Source organism: Lepisosteus platostomus, chromosome 19 (assembly GCF_059453375.1).
Source record: "Lepisosteus platostomus isolate fLepPlt1 chromosome 19, fLepPlt1.hap1, whole genome shotgun sequence".
Classification (NCBI taxonomy): Eukaryota; Metazoa; Chordata; class Actinopteri; order Semionotiformes; family Lepisosteidae; genus Lepisosteus; species Lepisosteus platostomus.
In genome coordinates this window covers 13,630,986-13,645,257 of record NC_142629.1, presented here as the reverse complement: position 1 = coordinate 13,645,257, position 14,272 = coordinate 13,630,986, and the positions used below count along the sequence as shown (strand labels likewise).

Here is a 14,272-nt window from a genome sequence, read left to right as displayed (position 1 = left end):
CATTCTCAAGATAATGATTCTGAACGTTGAAGATTCTGTTCTCTGCAACAATTATGGTTCGTACACAGTAAGTGTAAAGTGGCAGAGCTTCGCAGTATAGTTTGAAGGAGTGTGGTGTCATTAACTACTGGAGGTCTTCATGGGTCCAAATACATGGGAAATTTTGAAACCCAAAGCCTGTTTTAGTCCAGGTGAGTTATACAGTAAATCCTCAGATCTGAGGATGTGTTTGAAAAACTCATTTATTTAGAAAGGATGTGGCTGCTATGCATCCCGCTGTGGAAACAACATTCTTCAAGACCATGTCTGTGTATTGTACAGGGGATTTGCCAAACAAGCAGCAGGGTAGTTATGTCACTCTGTGTTCAGTATGAGGAGAAGATGACTCAGGCCGATGGAAAAAAAAAACCCTGCACACTCTGCTTCTGTTCACATTGATTGCTACAGGTGGGCAAGGTGGTAAAAATGCTCTACACCGGGATCGGATTTCTCAATAACTTTATGGTTTACAAGACCACATTCATTAGAAAGCTGATCTCTCCCCACAAAATAGACCAGAAAATAACTGAATTCAAAAGATCTCAGGTGCTTCTCAGTGATATGATGTACTTTTGAAAGTTTCAGAAAGCACTAGGTTATTTTATAACACAACCAGGGAGGGTCATTTTGATTGTGGTATTGGCTGGTTTGAAAAGGGCTGGCACCAGGGTTCATTTTCTTAACAAATTACAATCAGCTCCAGGTAGCTCATCTTTCAAAGGGACCCGGCCTGTGAAGAAACTGTTCAGATTTCACCTGAGGTGAGAAGCAGTAGGAGAAGATGCAACCAAGAGGTTACAGCTACATGTAAGTGTCATCAATGATATCGCGTCAGAACACCGAATTAGTAGCGTTATGTTGTCTTTTTTTGTGAAGCATGGTTTAGGAAGTTATTTTGCACCCAAAGACAACAGTTGTGCATGTTAAAAAACCTCTTTGGGATAGTCCTAAGTCTCCAGGGCTGCCATATCATTTCGGCCTCATGAAGTTGGTATCTGCAGTAGAGATCCATGACAATCTATAAAGAAAAGACAGACTCCCAAGTCAAAAAGAGCCACATGATACACAAAAGTCTCCCCAAAAGCATTATCCTGCTGGGACAGGACCCTTAGTTTCTGGACAGTCTCACCAGGAGACTTATTAATACATAGTGATGAAACACATGTTGCAAATGAATGTCATCCCTTCTATAAAGCACAGAACTGTTCTATTTAGAGCTGGTTTGCATCCTCTTGTCTCAGTGTCCTTGTTGGTACTGAGGGATAGATGGATTCTAATATATCACTATATTTTATGCTGAAGCCTGGTTCCCTCTGCTAATGACAAGATGGCAGTAAGGACAGAAGGCTGTAATAAAAGAGAGTCTTTACAGATGTAACGTTATCTTATCGTCTTCTTTTGATGGTTGGAACAAATCTGGTTGAGGGTTTTCAGCAGGCAGACGTTGACAAAGCAGACCCTTTTGTGGAGCTTTAAATGCAATTTTTCACAGGTGTTTCTGGTCATCCAAAAACAAGCTCTGAAGCTGCTGTTTTCATTTAAAGCTGTTGAAGGTAAGCTTTAAAGCAATTGTATGGTTTCGACATTCATTGCCCAAAACTGTACTGTCCTGTTTGTGACTTTTTTGTAGCACTCTGTTTATGAAGGTCCAGTCACAAGCCTTTTTTCTATATTAGATATTCTGTTTAGAATTGCGGAAGGTTTCATCTCGACGTTGCGTGATGTATCATTTTCTAATGCTATTCAGAGAGTTACAAAGCAGTACTTTTGAATTGCTGAATTGCTTATAAATAACCAATGTTTAAATATATTTTTATGTTGTATGTAATCTCTTCTGGGTTTATTTAAAAGGAGATGTTGAGGACTGTTTTATTTTACTTTCTACCAAAATATCTGTAATTGAGCTTCTTACATGATGTATATTTGCAAATTTAGTCGTCTGTGGTTATCTAGGCGTAAGGCCATGACTTTTTATGCATTTTATGTGACCCGAAAAGCTATATTAAAAACTGTGTCTAATATCTCGGTGCCATAAACAGGTTATTTTATGGGCATTTCTCAGTAATGTGTTTTATTATTTGAATGAAATTTAAGAGCCACTCGGCCTAGATGTTTTGCAATTTCTAGTTTTAAATTGGTGCTTAATTATGTGCGTTAACAGAACCTATACAACACGGTCTTTTAACACGTGAGAATGATCAGTATCGCAGAATAACAAAATGACAGTGTAGTGACATTATGTTTTGTTTTAATGAATTAATTTTTAATGAATTTTAACGTTTAGATTTGAATGGAGTAACTTAATGTAATTAAAATAGCATGATTATGTTACAAATCAGCAATTTTGCATTCATGTTTGATAATAGTTTTCTAAATCAATGAGACAATTACCGTCATTGACTGTGTGGATTCCAATCGTTAAAAAAGATAAGTCAAAAGATTAAGAAATAATATACAGATATTTATTTCTCACATAATAGCGTGTTGCGGGGCTGAAAAACGTAATTTGTGACTTAAAGGACATTCGGTAATAACAAACACCCCTTCCTGTTAAAACGAGGGAGTACTGTACTTTATCGCAACTGCGAAAGGGTCTTCATTCTGACCACTAGAGGGCAGTAGACATTCATTTTATTTAAATATTTAGGCCGGCGCTAGTGACTGCTGGGCTTCTTTTTTTTTGCTGCTTTTCCAGTCTACTGTATATTTTTAATGTAACTGGAACCTTGTATCCCGAAAGACTGAAGACTTAATTGCATTTAACTTGACCACCCTTTAATTACCCGTAAGGAAAACGTATTCAGATGTGTTTCACGTGTGATGAGGATCAGGCGTTCCCAGTCCTGCCCCTGGGGTCCTGTACCTCTGTTAGGTTTTGTTCCACCTGCACACTCATTCATTTAACTCGAATAGACCTAATAACATGTTTAATTTAAATTCTCTTCTCTGTTCTTAATCATGTCAGGTGTCGCCATTGAACTACTGTAAGTAACTTAAAATTTCCAGCCTTTGAGTAAAAAAAAAAAACATCTCGCAAAGGTTCTAACCAAGCAGCTTGTTGGTTCAGCTACGGATTTAAGCAAGAGCTCAGCAGCAGTGAAAACGAGCAGGTTTTGGGGGGTCCCAAGAGCAGGACTGCAACCCCAAGACGCAGGAGAAACTTGCTCCTGCAACACACAGCTCAGGTTCATCTTTGATTCCGCGCTTGGTGAACAGAACGTTGTCGTCCGAGATGTGGAGGTGAGGGGTCTTCTCCTCAACACCCCCCAACTCAGCTGGATCTAATAGAGATTGCGAAAGCTCCAGTGCTCACGCCCCTCTCGCTGGTGTATCTGCCAGGTTCGTCTTCACTCCTGTAGAAAAGAAACACACAGGAGGAATTTGGGGGAAATGCTGGCCCTTTGTACCTTTTTGACTCTCGTTTCCAACGCCCGGTACTTTTCTTGGGGAAAAAAAAAAACGATCCCCGTTACCACAGAGACCTACAACAGCAGCGAGTCCTCCCTGCGGGGAAAAAAAAGGTTTCTAAAAATAGTTCAGCGAGTAACAATCATTCATCAGCCGTCTGTAGAGTGTGTCTTGAAAGAAGGGGAATGGAAATGTGTTTTGACGGCAGGTTAGTGGCCAAATGTTCCACCTTCTTTGATGTTACGATGAATTAGTCTAAATGCCCACTCACTGTGTGGTACCACCTCTTTCTGCCATCTGCCACCACATTCCCTGGCCCTGTAGCCCACTGTGGGCCCATCCTCTCCTCTCGCCCCTCGACCCTCCTGAGTTCCTCTCACCCGAGCGCCGTCTACACACGTGCGTCATTGCCAACCCCCCCTACAGGCAGGTACACGCCACTGCATCGCGAACAGATTCCCTGCACGCACTGGGAGAGCACATCGCAGGGAGAGAGACATTGTGTGACTCCACGGACTCCTGGTATGTTGAGCAAACTGCTAAAGCGAACAGCTGGTCGCCATAATTCTGAGCAACGAAAACGGAAGGCGAAAAGAAGATGACCCTTCTAGACCCTTCTCGATAGTCCCTGTGCTGAACAGCAAAGTGACACGTCCTGTAGCGAGGCCCAGAGAGACGATCGGCTTCCTCAGTGTGTTAGTACCTGGTCTGCTTTTCTAAACACAGACAGTAACGTGGAAAGCTTTTCGTGATGGGAAATATACAATCAACATGTCTCTTGTAGCTTTCTGCAGAACACTGGCTGTCTCTCTGCAAAACCGGGGTACCCAAGAATTTCCAAGCATTTGCTTTATCCAGACGATTATGTGTAATGGGGTATACTGTAGCTGATGGTTTGCCTTAAAAAAACTGTTATTAGTTCCTTTCCATGTCTTTAACAATATACTGGCAATATATCGTAAGGTCTCATAATTTAGCACCTGCCTTTAATGTTTATAAAACGTCATTCCAACATTTTCCATCGATTGATATTAATTTACTTTCCTTTGACATAATCTCCTATCCCTTGTATCATGCCTACCTCTCCTACACTTGTGTTTTTATCATGGAACGGCACTGTGCTTTGCCACATTTTCCGAAAACATTCCTAGATATCACTTCTTCATAACTAAATGATTAATTTTGTTCTCACGTCCCACATTTACATTTTTTTACGTTTTCTGCTGATGCCTTCCGTGCTATTGGCACTGTCCGTACCAATACATTGGAACCTATTTCAAAATATCTTTTTTTTCTAGTACTTCAAAAAAATGTGTGATTTGTGAGGCATTGTAAAGAAATAAGAAAAGACATTACGAGACATTCAGAGTTTGGCTCTAAACATGATCAGAAAGAAATGTCTTAATACAACGTTAGGAAGTGAAATCTTACTTTTTTAGTTTTAAATTTAGGACAGTCCTCGGGTTCAATTCCAGGGGGGTTTGTGTGTTCAACCTGTGTTTACATGCGTTTCCCCTAAGAGCTGCGGTTCCTCTCACAGCCCAGAGAAATACCGACAGGTGAGCGGCCGTGGTGCGAGTGTGTGTCTGTGTTTGTATCTGTGTGCCCTGTGACGGACTGGCGTTCGGTCCGGAGTGTATCCTGCCTTGCGCCGTCGGCTGCCGGGTTACGCTCCGGCGTCCTCCGTGACCCTGTACTGGATAAGCGGTTAGAAAATGGATGGATGGAAATTTCGGACGGTCCCGTAAGAGGTCCGAGGATATCCACCCGCGGTTGACCAGGCCGTGAGACAGGGTACTGTACTATAAATAGTACTGGAGAGTGAGCGGTGTCTTTTCGGGGCGGCTCTGTGGATGGTAGTTCTGCGTGTGAAAGCTGGTAAAATCTCTTCCGCGCGAAAGGAGAAAGACGCGAAGTAGGAGCTTAACAAGCCGGTGGGGGAAAAACAGAAGGATGCCCGTTCTGGGTCCCTTCCAGCAACTCCAAATAGATTTCCAGGCAAAACATATTTGCATGCGCAAGACACCGCTACAAGCTATCGGAGTCAGTTCTGTCGTGTACGCATGAAAACAGATGGATATTTTTTAAGCTTTCTTGCACAAAGTTCGCTGGGGAAAAAAAAAAGCGTGTATGAATTGAATGCTTCTGTTAGCCCTCTTTGGCTGAAACAACGAAGGACGCGCAGCGCAAAAAGAAAACTGCAAATTATTACAATATGATACCGAATACGCAGTAAAAAGTTTCAGTCTTCACCGTGAGAACAGGAAACGTAGGACACATTATTATCGAGTATCATTATACTGAAGATTTATTATATGTTTCCCTAGTGAGTATCTGAAAGGAGTGGTCAGGGATATGAATTCAAGTCCGAGGCAACCATAATTGTAACTGTGCCCTTGAGCAGTGTTTTAATCGCAATCGCACTGGCATACCCAGCTGTAAAAATTAGTACCTACATTTCTATGTGAGCCAGAGGCCACTATAACGTCTGTGGGTGGGTTTAGTATGAAACACCAGCCAAATTGCTAATAATCTGTAGACGCTACATTTAAAGGTGCTTTATAATTGTAATATTATTGTTTGTTTTATTTTATTCCGAGATGTTTTCTTACAAAAGCTGAAGCATGTTTGCCCACCACTAAGAAATACTCATTTAAAAAGTGAATCACTTGAAAATACAGAAGGGGCATGCACAGCTAAGCACGCTAATTCTGTAAACCCTTCTCTGGCGAAAATTCCCTTCCTGGTCACAGCCTGCTCGCCACCCATCTGTAAACACGGTGTGACATTTTTACATTTTGAGCACCGTATCACTCATACTCGGTAACCTCAGCAGCAGGGGCAGAGGTCTGCATACCAAGCATGATCAGAACTGCATGGATTAAATATCCAAGCCCTGGTAATTTCATGTAAACTATCATGCCAGCACTGGAATTTATTGATTGAAGGACATTATCCAGTTATTACGATAAACATCCTGAAGCATAAGCACCTTTAAAAAGGGACGGGCAATTTTAAATACGTAGAGCCCTGCAGTCCTTATAGGTATTGTTCAGTTCATAGCTGACTAAGACATGAATAAACACGGCGCTGGCTCAAATAATTACTGTATGTAACTAAAATCAGAGTTGGAAAGCTAGTTAGAGCACGTTATCTCTGGTCTACAGAGTAAACATCAATGTCTGTTCAGAAAGGATTCACTGTCTTTCAATAAAAAAACATTCTTCTTTAATTCCTTGTAATCCCCATTTCAACAAAGAGGATCTGTGTATTTGAGACTGTAAATCCCTCCTGAATTCTGAAAGTACCAATCAAGTCTCCGCAAAGATTATTTGTGAACCATTGATTGTTTTAATCCTTCTAGGGCAGATAAATATTTGAGTATTCCACCCATTCTCTTTATTACACTCTCCAGCAACAAATGTGCTTTTTATTTATCCCTTTTGAATACACGAAGTAGTTAACTATTCTAAACCATGTCTCTTGAGTTACACACGTGTGGCAGTCATGTGGTCTCACCAGAGGTCACAGGTCACAGTGATGGCGATCTTGAACGAACCTAGTGATTATTGTGCAAGATCTCTTTAAAATTTTTAATAATTGCATCCTTGTACACCTTTTAATTTCCTTTCACCCCTAAACATACACATTTGAAATTTAGATTCCTGTTTCGATTAAAAACAGGTGAAAAGGCGGTATTTTGTTACGTAGCATCTTTTACCTTAATCTGCAAGCAGGGTTTAACACAAGAACAGATGCAAACACCTCACGAGAAACTCCAGAATATTAAGAGAGCTGACAAATGAGAGACCACCCAGCCCTCTAACTTGTTCGGTTGTTGGTAATCAATTGATCTGAGGATCTTATCCCCAGTGAGCTGAGGTTTGTTGGACAAGTGAAATAAGTGGACCTTTCTGTGTAGTGCAAACCAGCACTATATCAATTTGGCTCTTTTTAAAAAAAACATACGGTTTTGACTTCCATTTCACAACTCTTAAAATCCTAAAAATCTTTGGGTGATTCTGCCTGCTGCTTCTTAACGAAGTTTTGACAGTGCTCGGCTCTGGTTCCCTCAGCTCTGGGAATTTCTGTAAAGAGGAAAGCTTAAAGAAAAAAAAAATTCCTTCTGTCTTTAGGCAACAATTCATGGCATAAACTCCACAATATGCTAGGTCTTCCCCTCTGGGTTGCATGAAAAATTCACCAGTGGCTCCCATTAGAGTCAGACTGAATCAAGAAGCAGGGGATGTTATGAACGCCTCTGCCTGACAGTTCCACCGCTTAGCAACGCAAATGTTACACTTAAAAACAAAATCACGGCCTTTCAAAAATTATTTACTTTTCCCCATGTCAGAGAGACAACCTCACCCCCTCACACACCGGCTTCACAGCCTGTAGTTCCCTCTTTTTCACACCTCTCGGTGTGAAGAGTGACCTTTTGCGTCGAGCTTGTGCGAGTTTGACACAAGGAACATGTCGCTGAATTCAGGCCGGGAGGTGGCAGAAAGAAAAGGAACCTATGGACCAAAACTGGTCCCCTTTTCTGCATTCATTTGTGATGCTTCCTGGCAGTGTGGGGGAAAAACGCTACATTGTTTGCTGTGTTTCCAGAGAAGTTAGATGCCCTGTGGTTTTTCAGAAGGGTTTTTAATTTCCGAAGGAGAACAAGATGAACTCGAGTATGGTGTCAGGTTCGGGTGACTATCCCTTAGTTGATTAAGCTGATGGGCCGTAACTCTATTCCTGGTTTCGTGTTGTAGGTGAAACAAAATAGAGTATACATAGAAAAAAAAGAGATGTTTTCAAAGAAAAAGCCCTATCTCACTACATCAGTTACATGCCCTCCCTTCAGTTATCATTTTATACTCTTCATGTCACGGTTCGAAAATCTCACAGGTTGTTATAACACTTTGCAGAAGTAAGTAGCCTCCAACTAATACTGCTGTTTCTGAACTTGTATGTATTTATGGCTGTTTGCCAGAAGACAAATCTGAGTGCTCTTTTTGAATATAACAATGATTTTTATTTTCTCTAGGTCCTTTCATGTGAAAAAGGCCCCTCAAAGCGCTTCACAAAAATAAGAGAAAATGATGAGAAATCATTCATACACCGGGTGGTGCTGTGGCTAACATTGGTTCAATTCCTGGGGTGCTGTTTGCCTGGAGTTTGCATGTTCTCCCCATGTTCATGTGGGTGTCCTCAGTTTCCTCCCACAGTCCAAAGACATGCTGGTTGGTTAATCGGATTCTGGATAATCTGGCCCTGGTGTCCCATCCAGGTTGTGTCCTGCACCCATTGCTTGCTGGGATAGGCTCCTGTATCCCCCTTGACACAGTATTGGATAAAGCAGGTAGAAAATGAATGGATGGACACACACAATAGGAGCATCCTGTATATAAAACAATAGAAGAGACTAACCTGTAACAGCATATGTATGAAAGCAGGGTTTCTGGGTCTTATTTTCGAAATGCCCTGTTCCTTATATCCTTTGTAAGATTCTGGGTCACAGAGCAGAGAATGAAGACTCCATGAAGGACAAGGAGGTGAAAGAGGACCACAAACCTGGTCTGGAGGTCAGTCTTCAACGCCCTGTACAGTATGTTAGATGGAGAATTTGAAATCTCACCCTGAACTCCACAGGGAGCCAGTGTAGAAACATTAAAGCCAATGTAGTACGTTCAGTAGGTGCTAATTTTGTAAGAATGTGAGTCTTTCATTTCAGATTGCAAATGAAGAACGTTCTTCAAGAGGACGTTGCTTATCAGCCAATGGGACCATGACAACAACCAGCATTTTTACTACAGTTGTGATGTCATTAACCCTGGGCAGCAGTTAGAGGCGCCAAGGAGCAAGAGCAGGTTAGTTCCACGCTGGGAAGCAGGAGGACGGGGCCCAGTGTTCAGGTGTAATTAGAGGCGGGCTGATCGGAGACAGGTGGACCAAGGCTAGTCACGACAAGAGCACGCGTTCCAGGTGCACAATGACTCGCAACCACCGTTGAGTGTGAATGCCATTTCGCCCCCCCAAGAGCGCCAAACACTCTCTCGTGTCTCAGCTCCCAGTCCTCTCGTTGCACCGTGGGGCGGCTGTGTCCCGAAAAGGCGGGGGGCTCAGAGAAGTAAACACGCCAACCTTAGAGGTTTGTTCCACCCCCCCAGCTCCATCATCAAAAAGCACTTTAACTTGCTGCTCTGTGGCTTTTAGCGCTAAATTCCCCTCAGTAGCCCCAAGGCTCCCCCGACATCTGAGCACTGGCATGGAAGAGAGGCCCGCGTCACTGATTAAATATTACAGATTTTTAAATGGATGGAGATTATGCGCTGTGGGAATGTCGGAGGCTAATACACCCCGGGGCCACCACTCTTGTCCCGCGGAGGGGACGGGGAGAGAAAAGCAAAGACTCCAGCAGCAAATTCCAACATTGCCCTAGCGGTTTCCCGAAACTCCCTCGCGGCCGTGACTCCACCTCGGAGAGCGGAGTCAGCCCAGACCCCCTCCTGGTTCTTCCCCAAAACCTCTCCCGGCTCTGTCCGTGAGCCGGCCGGCGGGGTGTCTCCTCTCGAATACGGATTCCGAACGTGGAACGGGCATCGTGCGTCGTGTGCCGCTGCTCATTGAAAAATGCTATAAAAAAAAACTTATTTTATATAGCGCCCTCACGCGTGGTTTCTCAAAAAGCCCTTTACAGTCAGAAAACACAAAGAGGAGATGGAAGGATTATACGGTTACAGTGAAGGCTAAAACTGCAGGATGAAAGTAATAGAAAGGGAAAACATTTCTTTGCTTCCAGAATAGATGTAGCCTGGCTTTAAGGTTCAATAAGCATCTTATTAATGGGCCTGCATAGTGGGTATTTCTTTTTCTTAAAATATGTAGGACCCTGTTTTCCTAACTCGCGGGCGATGAGGGAACTCTGGGATAGGCACACTGTATTGACATGAGCCATCAGGGCACAACGTGTAATCCGTCTGTGTGACACCCCGGCCAGTTCCACACTGCTGCCAAATGATGTTCCGTGATTACAAGCTCTCAAAGAAGAGAAAAGGGGCTCAAGGGGGAAAAGAAAGAGAATCGGAAGATTCTAGACCCTGTGTGGAAGCGGTTCTCCTAGCTAATGAACGGGGCTGAGACAGTCACCTAAGCGTTCGGGCAAAACTCTTTCCTTCGTTGTGTTTTCCAGTCATTCAAGCTGTGCCTTTGTTTGTTTCTCATTGACTGTGTTTTCATTTCAGCGTTTAAAGAACCAGGGCATTTTGGTTTAGGACAGTCTGTCCACCAAGCCCTTAGCTGCCTTTCACTGCAGCCAAACACACACACACCTCCCCCCCCCCCCCACCACCACCACACACACACACTCTCCACCCTCTTGGCAGGGACTAGCCTAAAAGATTGCAAGCAATTAAAACTATCATCTGCAGTGGCTCGGGGCTGGCTCTGGGCTCTGAGGGGGGAGCTGCCACAATGCATCAGCCTCTGAGCCGAAGCAACTGGCAGAGGCAGGATGGCACAACTCCTGTCGGCCAGCCGGTGAGCCCTGCCCAGCACCGGGCGAATCGGCCCACCTCTACAGCCACCACCGTCCCAGCCCCCTCCCAGCAGGAAAGGCGGGCGCAGACCCCCCGGAAGGACCGGGGCGCCCGAGGAGGCGGTTCTGCTGTCGCGTGGCTGGTGCAAGCTGGGCACGAGCGCTGGGGGGGCTCTGTCGCCCTGATCCCGGACTCCATTCCAGGGCTGGGTTCCTGCAGTCCGGATCGTGCTGCTTTACAACATGATGGCGGATTTACTGGGGCAAAACTGGTCCAGCCGCTCACTCTGACAGACTCAGCCCTTGTATTTTGTGCCAGGGATTCTCTGTGGTGATTGGCTGTTGCCATGAGAAAGTTCAGACAAGCTGTCGTCACGTAGCTCATCAATTAATAGAATTGATCACAAATTCATTTGAATGTGGCTTTTATGCAGCCACCTTAACACCTTCATGGATGCTTATAAGTTATAGTAACATTCCAAAGCGTTTAAGTGTGTGGTTGATCTCCTAGAACGGTTTAATCTGACCAGGTTTTAGTGGATGATCAAGGACTATCAATATTTATGGGTGGCAGCGAAATGAAATACTTACACACGTACATTATGTCCTGTTTGACCCTCCTTAAGATGATATCACTTTGATGTATGTGTTTAGTGTGTTTGGGAACTCTCATACATTTTTAGAATACATTCCTACTCCATTTGGGTTTTCTGGAAAACTGCAGGAATGGATTTTTTCATGTGGTTGGAACTAAGTCTGATTCAGCAACAATGTGTGCTTTTGCATGCCCAAAATGATCATCTGAAGTTTTAACCTGATTTTATTCATAGGTCACTTAAAAAAAAAAAACTCTTGCAGATACCTCTAGAGGAATTTGTATTTGGAAATAAAAAATCAATAATAAGATTAAATAAATTGCATGCTTCAAATTCAGTGCCTATGTAATAAGATGATAACATGGAGATTGCTGGCTTTGCAAAACCTTTCAGGTTCTTTATTAAGGGGATTGGGCATGCTTCCTTCACAGACCACATAGTAAAAGTAACTCAATTTCTGCCTAGACTGTAGAATTCTCTACAGCATACCATAGTAGCAACACCAGTACTCCGATAGATGTATTCTGTAGTAAAATATTCTTGATTTCTTAGTTTAAGGGAAATAGTGCATGTACATAAATACAGCAGTACAATGTCAACCTAGCTGACTTCTTTAGAATCCACTTTGAAGTACAAACCAGAGAACAACAGTAGAAACTATAAATGTGCGCTCAAAACTGAGAGCAGGAGAAACTTCTTCACTTAAAGGGTTGTGGGAGAAAGGAACAAACTCCTAACTACCTAGCCATGCCGTTCAACCCAATATCCTGGATTCCTTCAAGAATCCTTGGATCTAAAAGCTACTAACAGGTTAGAAGGGCCAAATAGCCTTCTCTTGCCTGTAACTCTTGTTTTTCTACCAGCTGCCACAGTGCTGCAGTGTTTAGCATCACTACCTCACAGTGCTGGGGCCCTGGGTTCAATCCCAGACCTGGGGAGCTAACCGTGTGGAATTTATCTTCTCTCCCTGTGTTCTTCTGAGTTCTGTTTTCCCCCCACGGTCTAAAAACAGCTGTGTCATGTTCACGGGCAAGAGCTCGAAGATGTCTGACAGAGGCAAAGGCGGAAAGGGACCTGGAAAAAGGAGGCGCAAAGCATCATGGGAAGGTCCTTGCCGACAACATCCAGGGAACCGCCAAGCCCACGATTGGCCGCCTGGCTCGCCGTGGCGGAGTGAAGCGGATCTCCGAGCTGATCTACGAGGAGACCTGCAGGGTGCTGGAGGTGTTCCCGGAGAACGTCGCCCGCGACGTCGTCAACTACACCGAGCACGCCAAGAGGAAGACCGTCACCGCCATGGACGTGTCTACGCGCTGAAGCACCGGGGCCGCACCTTGTACGGCTCCGCGGGCAGAAGAGGAGCGGAACTTGACTATCCGACTGGACCGGATCCTGAAATGAACCCAGAAACATACTGGTAGGTTAATACTGGTGGCTTCTGGGAAAATTGGCCTTGGTGTGAATGTTTGCGTGTCTGTGCCTGTGAGGGACTGGCGTCCCATTCAGGGTGTACCCCACATTGTGTTCGCTGCTTACCGGGCCAGGCTCCAGCTCCCCCCCCCCCAACCCTGAATTGGAAGAAAGAGTTAGAAAATGGATAGACGGATGTCATCTTACCCTTCAGTGCCGATCTCAAAATCGAACACACATTTAGGCATCTTCTGAAGAGAGGGAGGCAGCAAATGAGACTGGAGTCTGACCCATCGAGGATGACCGTAACCAGGGAGACAAGAGCACGAAGTATGGAAAAAACTGGTTCATACATCTCCTGCTTGAAGGACAGATTAGCGGAGGGAATTAATTTCCCAGAATTCTCGGCAGACTCCAAACAAAAACAACCAATTAGAGCAAGTCAATGACAAACATGCTGCCTGGGCTGTGCATCTGAGGTCCCTGTAAACTGCTCTTGGCTGTGGTCCGCGATGGCCTGGGCAGCCTGCCTGTCATGGGCCTGGCTCGAGGTGTCTCGGAACGGGCTCAGTTTCCCTAGAAGGGCCCCCGGTCTGCGCCCAGGCCTTGTCGTGGCTGAGCTGCCTTCTAATGAGCCTCTTTAGGACGCTGGGTGCTGACAGTTCCTGGGCTCCAGCAGGACTCCCTGAACAGCAACTTCTCTCCTACAGATCTCGCTTGCACACCGCCGGGCTGTCAGGCTCGCTTAGTGTCCACATTAGCACCGGTGCTCTCTCTTACATCCCCAGCTTGCTAATTTGACAGGGCTTGTTTTGTCAGTACAACAAATTCCTGACAGGCCAATAGCAGGACACTAATAGGCCAGAGAGACCACCAGCAAAGCACCAGCTCCTCAGACCCCTATTGTGCCAATTTTAATTACAATTCACGTCTCTCCCAGTGCAGTGTGATGGGAGAGCTGGTTACAAGCGGGGAGTCATTAACCCTGTTAATACCAGGAAGCTTTTCCTGAGCCTGTTGTGAAGCAACTTGGGATTTATGGGACTTTTCCAGCCCGTCAATAGCAACATTGTCGCTTCGTGACTGCAGAAGGCAAACGCTTAATTTTGTTCTTCAACTTCTGTGTTTCGGATGAAAACGAGAGAGTAGTGTTGCAACCATTTGTGAATTCCCACCATTAATTAGAAGTTTGAAATGCTAGGTCATCTACCCTGTCACACCTGAGCCCATGAGCTCCTTGTCCTCACAGCTGTGGGTCTCATACATTTATACATGTATGACAATTGGTCAGTAA

The 14,272-nt window shown here is 44.4% G+C and overlaps 1 long non-coding RNA gene across 1 annotated transcript; it reads right to left on the bottom strand.

Moving 5' to 3' along the window:
- Window positions 1-12,432: 12,432 nt before the first annotated feature.
- Window positions 12,433-13,752, bottom strand: LOC148645156 (uncharacterized). The gene is made up of 2 exons (XR_015928465.1): window positions 13,186-13,752; window positions 12,433-12,960 (listed from the first exon to the last, which is right to left on the bottom strand). It is a non-coding gene; the product is annotated as an uncharacterized LOC148645156 (long non-coding RNA).
- Between the last annotated feature and the right edge of the window lie 520 nt (window positions 13,753-14,272).